At 33.5% G+C, this 15,305-nt stretch overlaps 1 protein-coding gene across 1 annotated transcript in view; it reads right to left on the reverse strand.

Moving 5' to 3' along the window:
• LOC126976009 (atrial natriuretic peptide receptor 2-like) overlaps positions 1-12,894 on the reverse strand; it is a 57,359-nt gene extending 44,465 nt beyond the window's left edge. Inside the window, exon 1 of the mRNA XM_050824148.1 lies at positions 12,755-12,894. The gene's annotated coding sequence lies outside the window, so the exon portion shown is untranslated. The remainder of the gene's footprint in view (positions 1-12,754) is intronic.
• Positions 12,895-15,305: the final 2,411 nt, after the last annotated feature.

Below are 15,305 nucleotides of genomic sequence, written 5' to 3' on the forward strand. Positions count from 1 at the left end.
TTATGAAGTTCTGGAAGGAGCTAGTCTGGTTGGTAATTCTCCAACGTTGGTCGCCTAACGGACCCAATTAGGGATCTGATTGCGGAAACAGGAACTACAAACACCATGATCTATTAATAATTTTGCCATTGTAATATTGGTGATAAAACCGAAAGGTAAGCTTCCCAAGTCCTTTATGATGCCTTGCAAATTAGTGAGTCAGGTAAATATAATTTTTGTTAGTTTTACTTGATTGCCTTTATTATTTTTATAGGTTTTTTATAATTTGTTCACCCACCAAAGACCAATGAACAATGTTCAGACGCAAGAAATACTTGAAAACTGGAACACACATAACGGACCAACTACAATAAAGTATTTCCAATACTTTGGTCAAGTGTCTCGACACCAAACGGCACAAAGATGTAAGATTCACTGAGACTGACATATTTGCGACGCTTACTGTTCAGCAGTCGAAGCAACAGCCCCAGCACTAACTGACGTAACTTGGACATAAGAAGGAGCCAGAGTGTCGACGCAAGTCACGTCAAATAAAAATTACAAACATAAAATAAAAATCTCTCAACATATTGTGACGGAACCCTGCAATTCTAGTAATAATGCCCACATCTCGCTGGTTTGTTGAATGACGGCATAATATGAATATAGAAAAGCCATTTTCCACCTACGTATGCAAGAAAATAAGAAATGTTACAGCTTTACAGTGTGGGAGTAACGAAATAGACAGACAGATCTAACAATGTAAGAAGGACGATATTGCCTGCGTCACAACGATGTCTTTACCGTGGAAATAGCAACGAGAGCATTATATTTTATACATCCTACATATGCAATTACGAAGACTATTTGTAGAACTAGTATTTCGCTGAAATGAGCACGTTATTGAATCAACTTTATTAATTCTTCAAGTAAATTATTTTACTAATCAAATTATATTTTTCAGTATACATTAAGCAAGAATAGAATTAACTTAAGTTTTTTTTACACGTGTGTATTTGTGTTCATATTGAGTATTAATTGACAAAATCTTTTTAATAGATCTACTTGTGCTGTCAACAACAGTAACCTCATAAACAAACAGTGAAAAAGACCTTTTTTTATATAATAATAAACACATATAGTGGCAAAACCTCTAGTAGAAGAAAAAATGTCTTAAATCATGGGTCTTATTTGCCTGTGGGCGTTCGTCTAAAGCTAATATAAAGTAAACATTTTCATCAAAGCAGGATTTGCTGGAAAATATTTTTCCGACAAAAATATTTACAAATCCGTTTAATTATATTATCGAAGGCTCTACGTGGGTATCACTGAAAATGTTTAGAACTGGCCAGTTAGAAACATTGCTAATGAAAACTTTTTTGAATTTCAATTTTAGAACTCTTTGATAACCTAATTTAGTTTATTGCATTAATTTGTCATTTGTTTTTGTGAATTGGCGGCAAATCTAAAACTCTTGTTACACGTGAAAATGAAACTAACGCGAGATCATTTTCGGTGAATGATTTATTATGACTTTCGTTGTGAGCTTAACGAAGCTATGATAAGCTGCTAGTATTTCTTAATGAAGCCCCATCTCGTGCCACTATGTACAATTGGTTACAAGTTTAAGCGTGGACGTAGCAATCTCAATGATGATCCGCGTGAGGGACGTCATTCAACAGCGACTACTGAAGATAACATCAGTGCTGTGCGATGCATGATAAAGGAAGATAAGAGAGTGACCTATCAGCAGATTCGGGCAAGGCTAGGAATTGGTATAAGTCAATTTCAAAAAATATCACACGAACATTAAGGCGTCAGGAAGCTTTGTACCAGATGGCTTCCCCATACTTTAACCGACGACCAGAAACACCTTCGCATGAACTGGTGTCGCCAAATGTTAGATAAGTCCAACGGCGGTAACTCAAATGTTGTATTTGACATCTCCACAGGTGATGAAAGCTGGATATATTGCTACGAACCCGAAACCAAAAGACAATCAGCTCAGTGGGTGTTTCCTTTCGCGGATTGGCTAAGGTAAAGAAAGGAAGAAGTCAAGGAAGAAGATGGAAGGACAGTTATTGCAGACTGGTATGTCAGTCGCTGTTTGCCTGTTGTCTAAGAAAAAATTCGACAGCGACATTCCCTCGAAGCAGGATCCTGCTTCACAACGACGTGAAGCGTCATTGCGCACTCCGCAAAACGGACTGTTGAATATTTGACTATGGCAGGTGTCGAGATAATGAGTCATCCGCCATACAGTCCTGACCTGGCGCCCTGCGACTTTTATTTATTCCCAAGAACTAAAGATCAAATTCGAGGTATGCGCTTTACGGGCCCTGAAGTTGCGGTGAGAGCGTACGTAAATGCCATAGAAGAGACCCCAAGGAAGACTGGGCCCACTGCTTTTCTCAGTGGTTCCATCGAATGCGACGATGTGTAGAGATGAACGGAGATTACTTCGAAAAACAATAAAGGTATTGGCAACTTAAGAAAAATGTATAGTTTTATGAAACCACAATTCAAGCGAAAGTTTTTACTTAGGTAGACAAAATAAAAGAAATTTTTGGAGAGTTATTCGAGTTAGTTAGTTTTAAAATCGCGCTTTTAATCTTAGCTTAGTAATTGAAAGATGAGAAAGATAATGGGAAACCGATAGTATACACAATATCCAACTATTAATGAAAATTTCAATCTGCGATTTTAGAGTACAGAATACAAAAACACAACCGACTTCAATATAAACTATTCCAAAACAGTTTAATATACTCTAAAAAGTAAAAAAAAAAAAAAAAAAATGCGTATTCTTCTAAAACTTAATGATCAATTTATTTTTAGAGTTCTCCTAAAAAATTAAATGAAAAATATTAGAGTACCCAAACAGTCTAAGAGGAATCTAAAAAAAAGGAAAACTATTCCACCTCAATTTTTATGCGATCTTCTTCAAATTGCCCTACAGATGATATAAATGCAAGTTGCCATGGTGCAACCCCGTGCCATATTTTACTGTTACTTACTAAAATTGAAACAATCTTGATAAGTTTTTTTGACGACCTGTATAGCCGAGTGGTTAGCGACCCTACCTACTAAGCTAGAGGTCCCGGGTTCGAATCCCGGTAGGTGCAAGCATTTATATGATGAATATAGATGTTTGTATCCGAGTCATGGATGTTTATATGTATTTATGTATGTTTATGTGTATGTTTATACGAAATTTATGTATGTTTTAGTAAGTATATTGTATTAAATATATCATTGTCTTGTAACCCATAACACAGGTTATAAATGCTTAACTTGGGGCAAGATAATTTGTGTAAAAAGTGTGTCAATATTATATATTATATTATTATTATTATATTATTAAGTTTAATAGTTTTAATAAAGGTAAGCAAAATATACTTGTAAGCGTCCGAAATTAACAATTAAAAAATTGGTACTCGTGCGCCGATTCCTCCTAGACTAAAGAGTCAATCAAATTATTACTATAACATAATGACTTTATATTTTTTTTTCTACATAATATTTTTTATTCTTATTTGTCTGAATATGTACACCTACTAAAAGTGTTACTCATATAAGACAGCGCCACAATTTCATTATAGCAACAGGGAGCATGTTTTACGAAATAATTATTGGTGTTATGAAATATTATTGACAAATTCATAAAAAACAGTATTTTATTTATTATATATAGAACAACGTCGGGTTAGATAGTCTAATTTTAAATGTGAAAGTTACCTTGTAGCTCTGAATCATTCCAATTCTTACAATCAGAACTTTGTACCTTTAAATTGCTCAGCCAAATTAGATGAATTAATTAACTACCGACGAGTCTGGATTAAGATAGCATACGCTACATTGTACCCGACAATTTTAGGTTCACTGGAGTGAGTAACATTTCCTAAAATATTGTTAACGCGATGGCTGGTCCATGCATCATACCTATATATACGTATACCAGGCTAATCCACCTATCAGTGGAAATGCTGCCAGTATTCTTGGTACACTTTCTCATAGTGACTGTTTTTTAATCTCATGTCATGATATTATATTATTTATTATAATAGTAACATAGGTTACTATTCAAATATATTTATAAGCATTGATTTTTAATATATAAATGATATCACATTCTAGTTGTTAATGTGTGTGTGTAGCACAGTGTGTGCGATTATTACTTTTACTAATACGTCGGTATCCATCCCTAATACGAAAGTATCCATCCCAACTCAGCGCTTTTACCAATCATATGTGACATTTCTTTTGACATAAATGAATTAAGTGATATTTATTCGATTCGATTGGATTCACTGACCTCTACTATGTACCACTGGACTGGCGGTTGTCAAAGTGCTTTTGTGCCTGTTTGATATTCGCCATTTTGGCGCTGTTGGCAAGCGAGAGTCTGCGAGAGTAGCAAACATCGATAGATGGTGGGAAACTATTTACAAAAAAAAATGTTTATTTTATTACGTTGATTCTCGAAGTGTAAATGGCACAGAAAACAAACGAAATTAATTCAAAATGCAAAAGACTTCAGAGTATTGTACGTTCCTTCGCAGCCTTCGCAGTTGTATTATACGTAAAAATTAGTTCTCTGGACGCTCGCGAGTGGCGCTTAAAATAGGCACAAATAGATTCCTGTCAAACATATTTGTACTGCTTTCGAAACTCAATCAACAAAAAATTTATAGAAGAAGTAAATATTTATTGACATTAATTTTATCAAATCCCCACGCAATATGAAGAATCGTTTATAAACACCTCAGCAGATTAACTTGTAGTACTGGAGCTCAGGTCTCTCTTTAAATAAATAAAATCGGAAATGGCAAATGCTTACCTTTGAGGCAGAACCTAGCTCCGCTCAAGTTTTAGAGCAAAAGCCGATTAATACTCTCAACGTTTTCACACATGGTTCTCGAGGAAGGTTTTAGTAAATAATTTGTTAAGTTTGGAATTGGGAACATGCAAGGGGTTTATATAAATGTAAAAAACTATAGGGCTTCTTAAAATCAATGGATGTTCTCATAATAAATCCATACATTTTGAAAAAAGTGTCAACAATTTTGTCAATATAAAGATTTAAGTGTAATTTATAATCCAAGACCAACTCCTACGTACCTAACAGATAAAACTTTACTCAATGTAACATTACAAAGAGAATAGTTATAGTTTATAATGCACTTTAATTTTTGAAAAGTTGATAGAATTACATTAACGTAAGCTTCATATTAAATTATTCTTTCTGCAGTAATCAGATAATCTATTTAGGTCCTGTTGGATTAAATCACAATAGTTAAGGTTTGTAACAGTTGTTTTTGGTTTGTTACAAAGTTGACTTGAATATTTTTAGATCATGCGCATATAATAAAAATTTACACTGCTAAATTCCATTAATATAAATAATAAACATAGGTCAAGTATGGAGCCCTGAGGTACGCCAGAATTGATGTGTATACTTACAGACCTAAACCCATTAATAACTACATTTTTAGTTCTTTTTGTAATTTAAGAAGAAAACTAGCGTAGTAAATAGCCCTGTATGCCAATAAAAGCAATTTTACCTAACAAAATTTCATGGTCCACCTTGTCAAATGCCTTCATAAAATCAGTATAAATCACATCTGTTTGAACGTTATTCTCCATATTATCAAACAGAAAAGAAGTAAAATTAATGAGAACGGTAATAGTAGATCGCTTTTTAACAAAACCAGGTTGTTCCTCGAAAAATATAGTATTAAGGAGAACAGGATTAAGTTCATTATAAACAAGTCGTTCAAAAACCTTTGCTGCTTCGCATAAAGTAGAAACGGGATGATAGGTTTCCGCGAAATGCTTAGAGCCGTTCTTATGAACTGGTACAATGATTGCACGTTTCCATACTTCAGGGAAATCGCCATAAAATATATATTTAATTTAATTAATAATAATAATAATTTTAAATTTATTTATTAAAATCAGATGTCAAGGTTTGTAAATGGCATTAGCCGTTCTAATGAGGATAAATGCAAGCAGCCCATCAGGTCCAGTACCTAATGATGAATCCAGGGTTTTTAATGTTGCTAGAACCTTATTTTCGGTGAGGTATTAGTAATCTAATGTTATATAATTCTCCGTTGATGCTGGTGTGGGTGAAAGAGGGAGAGAGGACGGTTAATAAGCAGATTGGAAAAAATCAGGGAGAACATCCTACAAATTCTGTCCCATTCAATCGATTGAAAATTTTTGTAACACATGTACCAACATACGTTTGAAAAGCATGCATTTCATGACATGAAAAGCATATGTTCGGATCTAGAAAAGTCAGGTTTACAGCGGAGCAAAAATAAAATTGAGTAACATTTTTGCAAAAAAATATTATTAAGACAATGAATATAATTTTTTTTTTGAGCGAATTATGGTAAACATAATACTTTTTATTTTTTAATAACTAGACCAATATAAACCTTAAACACAATTTTTTGTTTTTCACTTAGGTACGACTTTATTTCTGAAATAATTTCGTTTTCGGCACTTTTTGCGTACATTACGAGTATATACTGGCAATTTCTATGGCTGAACTCTAATTTTATATTGCAATGCAGAATCATTGCACACGGGTAGCACCTGCTTTCAAATAAAAAAAATAATGATCAAATTCGGTTTACCCAGTCGAAAGTTTTGCGGTAACAAATATAAAAAAAAACATACCGACGAATTAAGAGCCTCCTCCTTTTTTGAAGTCGGCTAAAAACTAATGTAATAAATTAATAATTTTATTACATTCTAATTTAAACCTAGATCTGAATAAAGAAAATTGTTCATAATCAGTAGCGTTTTTATATACTTCTTTCCAAGACTCAATCTGACCTGACCTAAGCCTTTTTTTTAGCACTGTGTATTAAAGATGACGAAAAACAAATAAGGTATCTGGTAGACTTGTGCTTTGCCAGAGAAGTGTATAATTTAATTATACCAAAAATTAAGTTATAAATGTATCAACAGCTTTGTCCACATCGCTTGTAATGAGTATCGTAGGCCAGTCAATATTGTTCATGTCCTTGTTTATAAGGTCAATATTAGCTTTATGAATATTATACTTTAGTAATGAACATGATTTATGAACATGAAAATGATTTAGTATTCCAGTGGTAGGCTCCTTTGCAGAGGATGCCGGCTAGATTTATAGGTGGGTACCACAAAGGCGCTTAATTCTGCCGTGAAGCAGAAATGTGTAAGAGTTATTGTGTTTCGGTCTGAAGCCGCTGTAGTGCCGCTATTGAAATTACTGGGCAAATGAGACTTAACATCATACGTCTCAAGGTGACGACCGTATTTGTAGTGCCGCTCAGAATTTTTGGGGTTTTCAAGAATCCTGAGCATCAATGCATTGTAATGGGCAGGGCGTATCAAATACCATCAGATGGACATTCTGCTCGTGTCGTCCCTTATTTTCATAATGGACACCGTGGCATATGATAAGAAACAACCTTAAATGAAATTGAAACACAAAAGGGGGGTGAATGTAGTTAGTTAGCTAACTAACTACATTGCAGGTGTTTAAGACGTAGTTTGTCACGCACACTAATGCAATTATGCCTGGCCTATATTCATGAGTTGCCTAAGAGCAAGAGCAACGCATAAATTATCTAAGGCTTGCACATTACTTGACGCTGTGGTGTAGAGGTGCTTCCCAATAAAACTTTGTTAGTAGTTTTAATGAAAATCAGTTATCAATTAAATACTGATGCATGTAATTGATAGAGCCCGTGACAATGCTGCAAAGTATGCATAAAATAAATAAAATATAATAAAATCCGACCGTTATAAATGTAAAAGGTAACTGAATTTCAAATTACACGCATCCAACCCGACTTTATATGAGTAATTATAGAAGTTGTATAAGCTGGATCACTTGGCGTTGCGTAGAGACATCCTTAATTGTGTGTCTTCTACCGCATTTATCACTGGGAGTGTTCCGAATAGCTGTTTAACCTGATTCCTGCCGCCGAATTCCACCTTCGCACGACACGCCACAAGTTAGGTTATCATCCTCACCATGTGTTATCATCCTCATCTGGATGTGTGGCGGTCCTCCACAGTGCGGTTTTCAAGGAGCTTTCTTCCACGTACTACTAAGCTGCGGAATGAACTTCCTTGTGCGGTGTTTCCGGGACGATACGACATGGGTACCTTAAAAAAAAGCGCGTACACCTTTCTGAAAGGCCGGCAACGCTCCTGTGATTCCTCTGGTGTTGCAAGAGATTGTGGGCGGCGGTGATCACTTAACAACAGGTGACCCGTACGCTCGCTTGTCCTCCTATTCCATAAAAAAAAGAGAAGGGTCAAATAAGGCAAGTTGTTATATAACGTCGCATACAAGAATTTTTCTACAATTCGGTGAATTTAATTGAAACAAAAAAAAACAAAAGTTGCTGGTTATATGGACGCGAATTAATATAATATTGACACTCTTTACCACAAATTATCTTGCCCCAAACTAGGCATAGCCTGTACTATGGGTACAACTAGACAACGATATATTTAATACAATATACTTATATAAACACATAAAAATGTATGGTTTACTTACTAATCTCTGGTAAGTGGTGTTATTTTTACCTTTAGGACTGGCAAAGGTACACCCATATAGCTTACTCGGGAAATGAGAAAACTACATACTATACCTAGCAGTATTTTGGAAAATTATATTTTAAAAAAAGTTTTTTCTTATGATTACTGAATGTTTTTGACACTCAATAAGTGATTTTGAATCCTATTTTGAATAAAAGTATTTGATTTTGAATTTGAATTTAACATCAAAATGTTTAGTCTTACGATGGAAATGGATAAACATAGAAATATTATGTATGTAATATATAATGTACTATCTATTACCTAATACTGATCGTGGCTGTATAAATGACAGATAAAAAAAGTGGCCAAAGCGAGTCGGACTCGCCCATGAAGGGTTCCGCAGCAGCAAGTAATTTAGTTTTATAATTCCCTTATTTTAGAAGTTACAGGGGGGGGGAGACATACTACCATTTCGGAAGTGTGTCTCGCGCAAAGTATTTAGTTTAGAAAAATATGATATTAGAAACCTTCAGTATCACCTATCTATTGCAACGTCCGATTAATGACAGCTGGCAGGTAGCGAAACGTCCGATGACGCGATTAAGATTATCCGACGGCGAGCGCGAGATTCATCATTATTAAAAGCGATATAATTACATAACGACTCCACCTATGGCTATATAAAAAATACATTCACGTACTTAAAAGTATAGCAAATCAACGAGTAAAATCATAAATTATGTTTTTGAACCCAAGTTATATATAAATAAAAGGTTAAAGCTCGAGATTATAGGTAGAAATGTGATAACATTTTCATTATATTAAGTTTTTAATTAAAATATTAGCGCACACATTAATAAAACTTGATTATTATTGAAATAGACTATATAACCTATTTTTTGATATTAATATGTCATTACTTCGACTTACGGGATTGTTGCATTAAACTAAAATAAAGCACCCATTCTTAGTATATACCTACAATTTATCTGCGGAATGCACAAGTAAAACGTGAAATACTTGGTTGTCTCAATACATCCAGATTGTTGAATATTATAAACATTATATTTATGATATTTTGTCCCTATTACAAGCAATGATTTACTGTTAATTAATTGGATTACAATAAAAATTTGATATTTAAACCAAATCGATAAAGTAGTATCGATCATACTGTTATAACTTGTCGATTTAATGTCGTAATAAGAATTTTATATGTAATTTGTAGATAAAATCGGAAACTAGATATCATGAGGATTAATTTCATATATAAAACAAATATAATACGTAATTAAAATATTACACTTACATGATAAACAAAACAATAACAAAACACTTGACACTACAAAAATAAACAAATGACAATTCCCCCCGGAAAGCGATTTTCAATTAATTATTTCTTTTAATTTTTGCTCGGATACTTGATATTTAAAGATAAGCCTATTACAATTACTAACCATAGAGTCTTAAAAATCGTATTTGACAAGCTAATTCACTCATACTACAGATTATAACACAAAATAAATACGCAAGTCGACTGGGCCACTCTGGTTGCCTGGACGTTTGACTGTCTAAAGAAAAAAGCCGCTCTAGTTGCCCGGACGTTTCAGTAGCTATCCATAAATGTCCCACACTTATCACTGCGATCCCAAAAATTTCTTGTTTTTTTTTTTTTAATTTTTGTGTAATAATCTTAATGCGGTCTAAGAATACATCTACTTACCTAAGTTTCAACAGTATAGTTGTTATAGTTTCGGAAAAAAGTGGCTGTGACTTACGGACGGACAGACAGACAGACATGACGAATCTATAAGGGTTCCTTTTTTGCCATTTGACTACGGAATCCCAAAAAGTAGAGGAGTAGAAAAAACATTAAATAATAAATTTATCAGAACGATTTTGAATTATGATTTTACACGAGTCTCAAAGCGACTAAAGTAAACAGGAGTATCAGATGTTATACTCGTATCCAATAATAATAACCATAATTATTGTAAACTATCCAACAACGTAACATTACACTTTTGCAAAATTTAACTACAACAGTTTATACTATAAATATTATGCTATGCTCTGTGTTATTTTTAAACAAATAAGTAATCTAGATGCAACGAAGTGTGTCAAGTTAAATTCGCATAAAAGAATTAGAAAGAAATTTATTATGAGTTTACCACAATGGTGGATTTTTCTGCCGTGAAGGAGTAATATGTAGCTTGATTGTGTTTCGGTCTGAAGGGCGCCGTAGCTAGCGAAATTACTGGGCAGATGAGACTTTACATCTTATGTCTCAAGGTGACGAGCGCAATTGTAGCGTCGTTAATAATTTTTCGGTTTCTCAAGAATCTAGAGCACTGTATTGTTGTGGGCAGGGCGTATTAATTAACATTAGCTAAACATCCTGCTCGTCTCGTCCCTTAATGACAGAAAAAAAAGATATGCGTGTACGCTGCATGAGTACTCGTGTTGGGGTTTTCTCTGTCTCTTTCGTCCAACAGTGCAATTAAATTATCTTCTATCAAGATCCGGTCATGAAGGCATAATATATTTTGTCGCTAATTGAGGTGAATTGAACCTTGTTCAGTTTAATTTCCTCAAGACTCAGAATTGCCCGTCAACTAGAAAAATCTCATGTCATGTTCATTTGTCGTATTACCGCTACTCAAAATCCCTTTCATCATCATCATTTGGAAGGCTGAGCAAGAATTGGCTTCGAAAAAACTGGTGGCCAACAATTTAATATAACAACACAACATACAGCGCTCAAAAAATGGTACTATATAGCAAATTGCGATGCCTTAAGAAATGAGAATGCTTAAATTATTCGAGCTACACATAGAAAATTATTAATACAACGCTCCTGTGATTCCTCTGGTGTTGCAAGAGATTGTGGGCGGCGGTGGTCACTTAACACCCGTGTGTCCTCAATTTCCAAAAAAAAAATTATTTATTTATTTATCAGGTTTATTTACTTATCACTTACAATAATACACATAAATATAAAAAGAAGAACTAAGAACTAGGAACTAAATGTAGTGATTATTTACAAATAAACACAGCATGCACAGAAATTAATAATTTTAAGTATTAAAGAGAATAAATTAAGAAATAATCAGTTTTTTTTTAATTCATAAATGAGTTGGTTACACAGTTACATAAATATACCAATTATTAAAGATTACCAATATTGGTACAAATGGTCTGGCGGAATTTGGGTAAGGCATCAGAAAATATGTCAATTTTAGCTACGCTATAAGAATTTAAAATTTTACATAATCGTGGGACTGGGGAATTGATACCTAGGATCGTTCGACGAAGTGGAGGACAAAGTGAATTAATAGGCTTACGTGGAATTCTTACTGGAACTCTAAGGCTAAATTCATTTAGAAATTTGGGGTAGTAGATAAAGCCGTTCAGTAGTTTAGGAGTATAGTTTTAACAGAAGATCCCAAAAGTTCCCGACGTTCGTCCAATGTGATAATTTTGAAGAAGGTTTCTTTGTAAGAAGGAATTTTCTTGATGATTTATTAAAGGTTATTAGAATGCCTATAGTCTCCGAATTGCAATCCCAAATAAATATTTCCTAAGCAGTTATCATAAATAAATGAAAAAGAGCTATGAAAATTCGGAGAACGTTATAAATATTGGTACTCACGTTTATATATATATAATTTATATTCCTTATGGTTGCTAACACAACCATTCATTTAATTTATTTCTTATCCACATTGGCTTTCATTTTCATCTTTATAAGAGAGATCGTTTTTTACATGCCAAGAAAAAAAAATTCTGAGTAATAAACAAACTCCTTTCTTCGATATTAAAAAATATTGTAGACGAAACATGTATGGTATTAAAATGAAACTTATATCTTAACACAAAAAAATACAATTGTAATTCGCATTAGTTCAATATTCCAAATAAATTTTAATGCATTTTATAAAAAAAAAAATTGTTACATGTTTCATTAGCACTTTAAGTGTAAATTTAGGTATTTTACAAACTAATGAAGAAATTAAAACTGATTTTTCACATTTTGGTTAAAATTTCAATATTTCTTTAAATGTATATTATAAAGTCATTGTCACAGAAAAACAGTAATTAAAGTGTAAACATTACTAGTGATAGAGGGAAAGTGATAGCTGCACTTGAACCTAAAGTTCAGCCAAGCTAAAACACAAATTAAAACCAGAAACAACTTCAAAACAGTTCGGATACTGACCTGAGTCTCTCAACTCGTTAAAACTCACGTCAGCAACCCCTCCGAATCTTATAATCACTTCATAACAATTAATGTTCAAGAACTTTAAATTTATGTAGCTTAATCTCGCGTAGCGCTACGTCTGTTCCGGACTACGGCCGTAGCTCGACTGTCTACGCGGGCCTACAGCTGCGATTCGAAAAGCTATGATCAATGAGGCTTCAAAACTGCCGCTCGGCGTGGTACGATCTCATCAACAATAAGTGATGTTTTCCTTTCGTTTCTTTACATTATTATTTTGATTTAACCCTCAACCCTGATAATGATGGATAGTAAATATTCCTACTTTGGAATAAAAACACGAAATACATTTTACGGGTCACGTAATTCTTAAAGTATTTTTTAAAGATATTTTTTTCACGTGAAAACATTGCCAAAGGCTGTTTCTTCAATACTTTTTTAATGTGCATGCAGGAGACTCTCTACACGTATTTTACGGCTTTTTAATATGGCCTTTGCGTTTATTTTGGCATGTACCCATATCATATTGAGTTCAAATCACTGAAGATGAAATAAAGTTCTATCAAGATTTTTATTTTAGTTTAGAACGTTCCTTGTAAATAACACTGAAGATTATGATCCATGTGATGGTATTAGAGGAAGAATGGTGTTCGCAAAAGGTGATAGATGCGGTAGAATAAACTCGATTCGAATTCAAAAAAAATTTTTATTCAAAGTCAAAAACTACCACCCATTCGAAAAATAATGCCTCAGACCTGAAAAGAAGGCGCAACAAACTCAGGGGGCTTTTTGTTTTCATCAAAAAAATATATTTAGAAAGTAAGAACAATTAAACTTATTATTTAATAGCCTGAGTGCGGTCGCTTCATTCCCAATCTGTGGCATCATTAAGAAAGTCATTTATGTTATAGTAACATTTTCTGGGATCTTGTTGTAATGGAGTATGTTTGTTGCATCGTCTTACATATTATATTGTAATTGAAATGATTTGTAAATCGATAGAAATGTAAATCTTGATATAAAAGAGTGGCAATGAGTTTCTTGATACTTCTTCTCATTAGCTCATCCCTTTACGAAGTAGCAGTAGATTCAATAAGAAAAATATTTTAGACTTAGACATAGACATCCATAATTATGTATATATGTCATTTCCGTGACCTACATGAATAATTTTATTTTGATTTGATTTGATTTATGCATTGCCCCACAAAAGACTTACTAACTCGACTTAGCCGAGTAGTAAGCATTATAAATTTATCTCTGTTCCTGGTATAATGGTTATGACAGTTTCTAACAAATTCACTTATGTGCCTATGTACATACATTACATTATCAAGATTATATTGAATTTTTTTTAAATTTTGCTCTTAATGCTTCTTTAGGACCAAGGTTATTATTTTGATAAATTTAAAGTTGGCAGGCAACTGAAATATCTGACGATTTAATATACCTTTGTAATTCACGCCAGCTCAGACTTAGGGACTCGACCAGTGATGAATATTTCAATTAGGGATTCAGATCTGCATCCTAAAATGTATATAATACAGTTAGATTCTGCAGGTTCTGAGGTAACTAAATACATACCAGTAATTTGCCTGTTTTCTTAGTCAATGCTGTTCTGGGGACAAATTCTCAGGTTTATCGAATAAGCAAACTCCTGAACAATTGTAGCTCGTCTGTTCACATTGCTCATGATTCCTTGTCCAGATTCAGGAAGAATATTAGTGATTGCTTTAATAAATAGCATAAGACAAAATTCCACTGTTTTTGGCAAACATAATATAGCAAAATCTGTATATTATATATCATATTTTTTATGAAAAAAAGGGACGAGACAAGCAAGACGTTCAGCTGATAGTAATTGATACGCTCTGCCCATTACAATGCAGTACCGCTCAGTATTCTTGAAAAACCTCAAAAATTCTGAGCGGCACTACAATTGCGCGCGTCTGCTTGAGTCGTCTTGTCTAATTTACCGAGTAATATCACTAGCTGCTACAAACTATTCTTACTACAATATTTTATTTTTTGTAATTATTTCAATATATATTTTGTTTTTAACCTTATTTTTATTATTTTTGTTTTTTGTTCACATATTATCTAGGCTGTATTTAAGTTTGTGTTAGTTATATTAAATATATTTTAAACATGTATTATCTGTGTTTAGGTTACGCGTTGTACAATCATTTAATAATGTATAAGTACCATAAATTTTAGCTAGGGGCGGTTAGTACCGTAGTAACATTTTTTTAATGGAATAGCAGGACAAACGAGCGTACGGGTCACCTGTTGTTTAGTGATCACCGCCGCCCACAATCTCTTGCAACTCCAGAGGAATCACAGGAGCGTTGCCGGCCTTTAAGGAAGGTGTACGCGCTTTTTTTGAAGGTACCCATGTCGTATCGTCCCGGAAACACCGCTCAAGGAAGTTCATTCCTCAGCTTCGTAGTACGTGGAAGAAAGCTACAATGCATGTATTGTTGCTTTTTTAGAATTTTTATTATAATAGAGCTAATTCAAAATAAATAAATTATAGAAAATTAACAGTAAA

The sequence above is a fragment of the Leptidea sinapis genome, chromosome 2 (assembly GCF_905404315.1).
Source record: "Leptidea sinapis chromosome 2, ilLepSina1.1, whole genome shotgun sequence".
NCBI classification, from domain to species: domain Eukaryota; kingdom Metazoa; phylum Arthropoda; class Insecta; order Lepidoptera; family Pieridae; genus Leptidea; species Leptidea sinapis.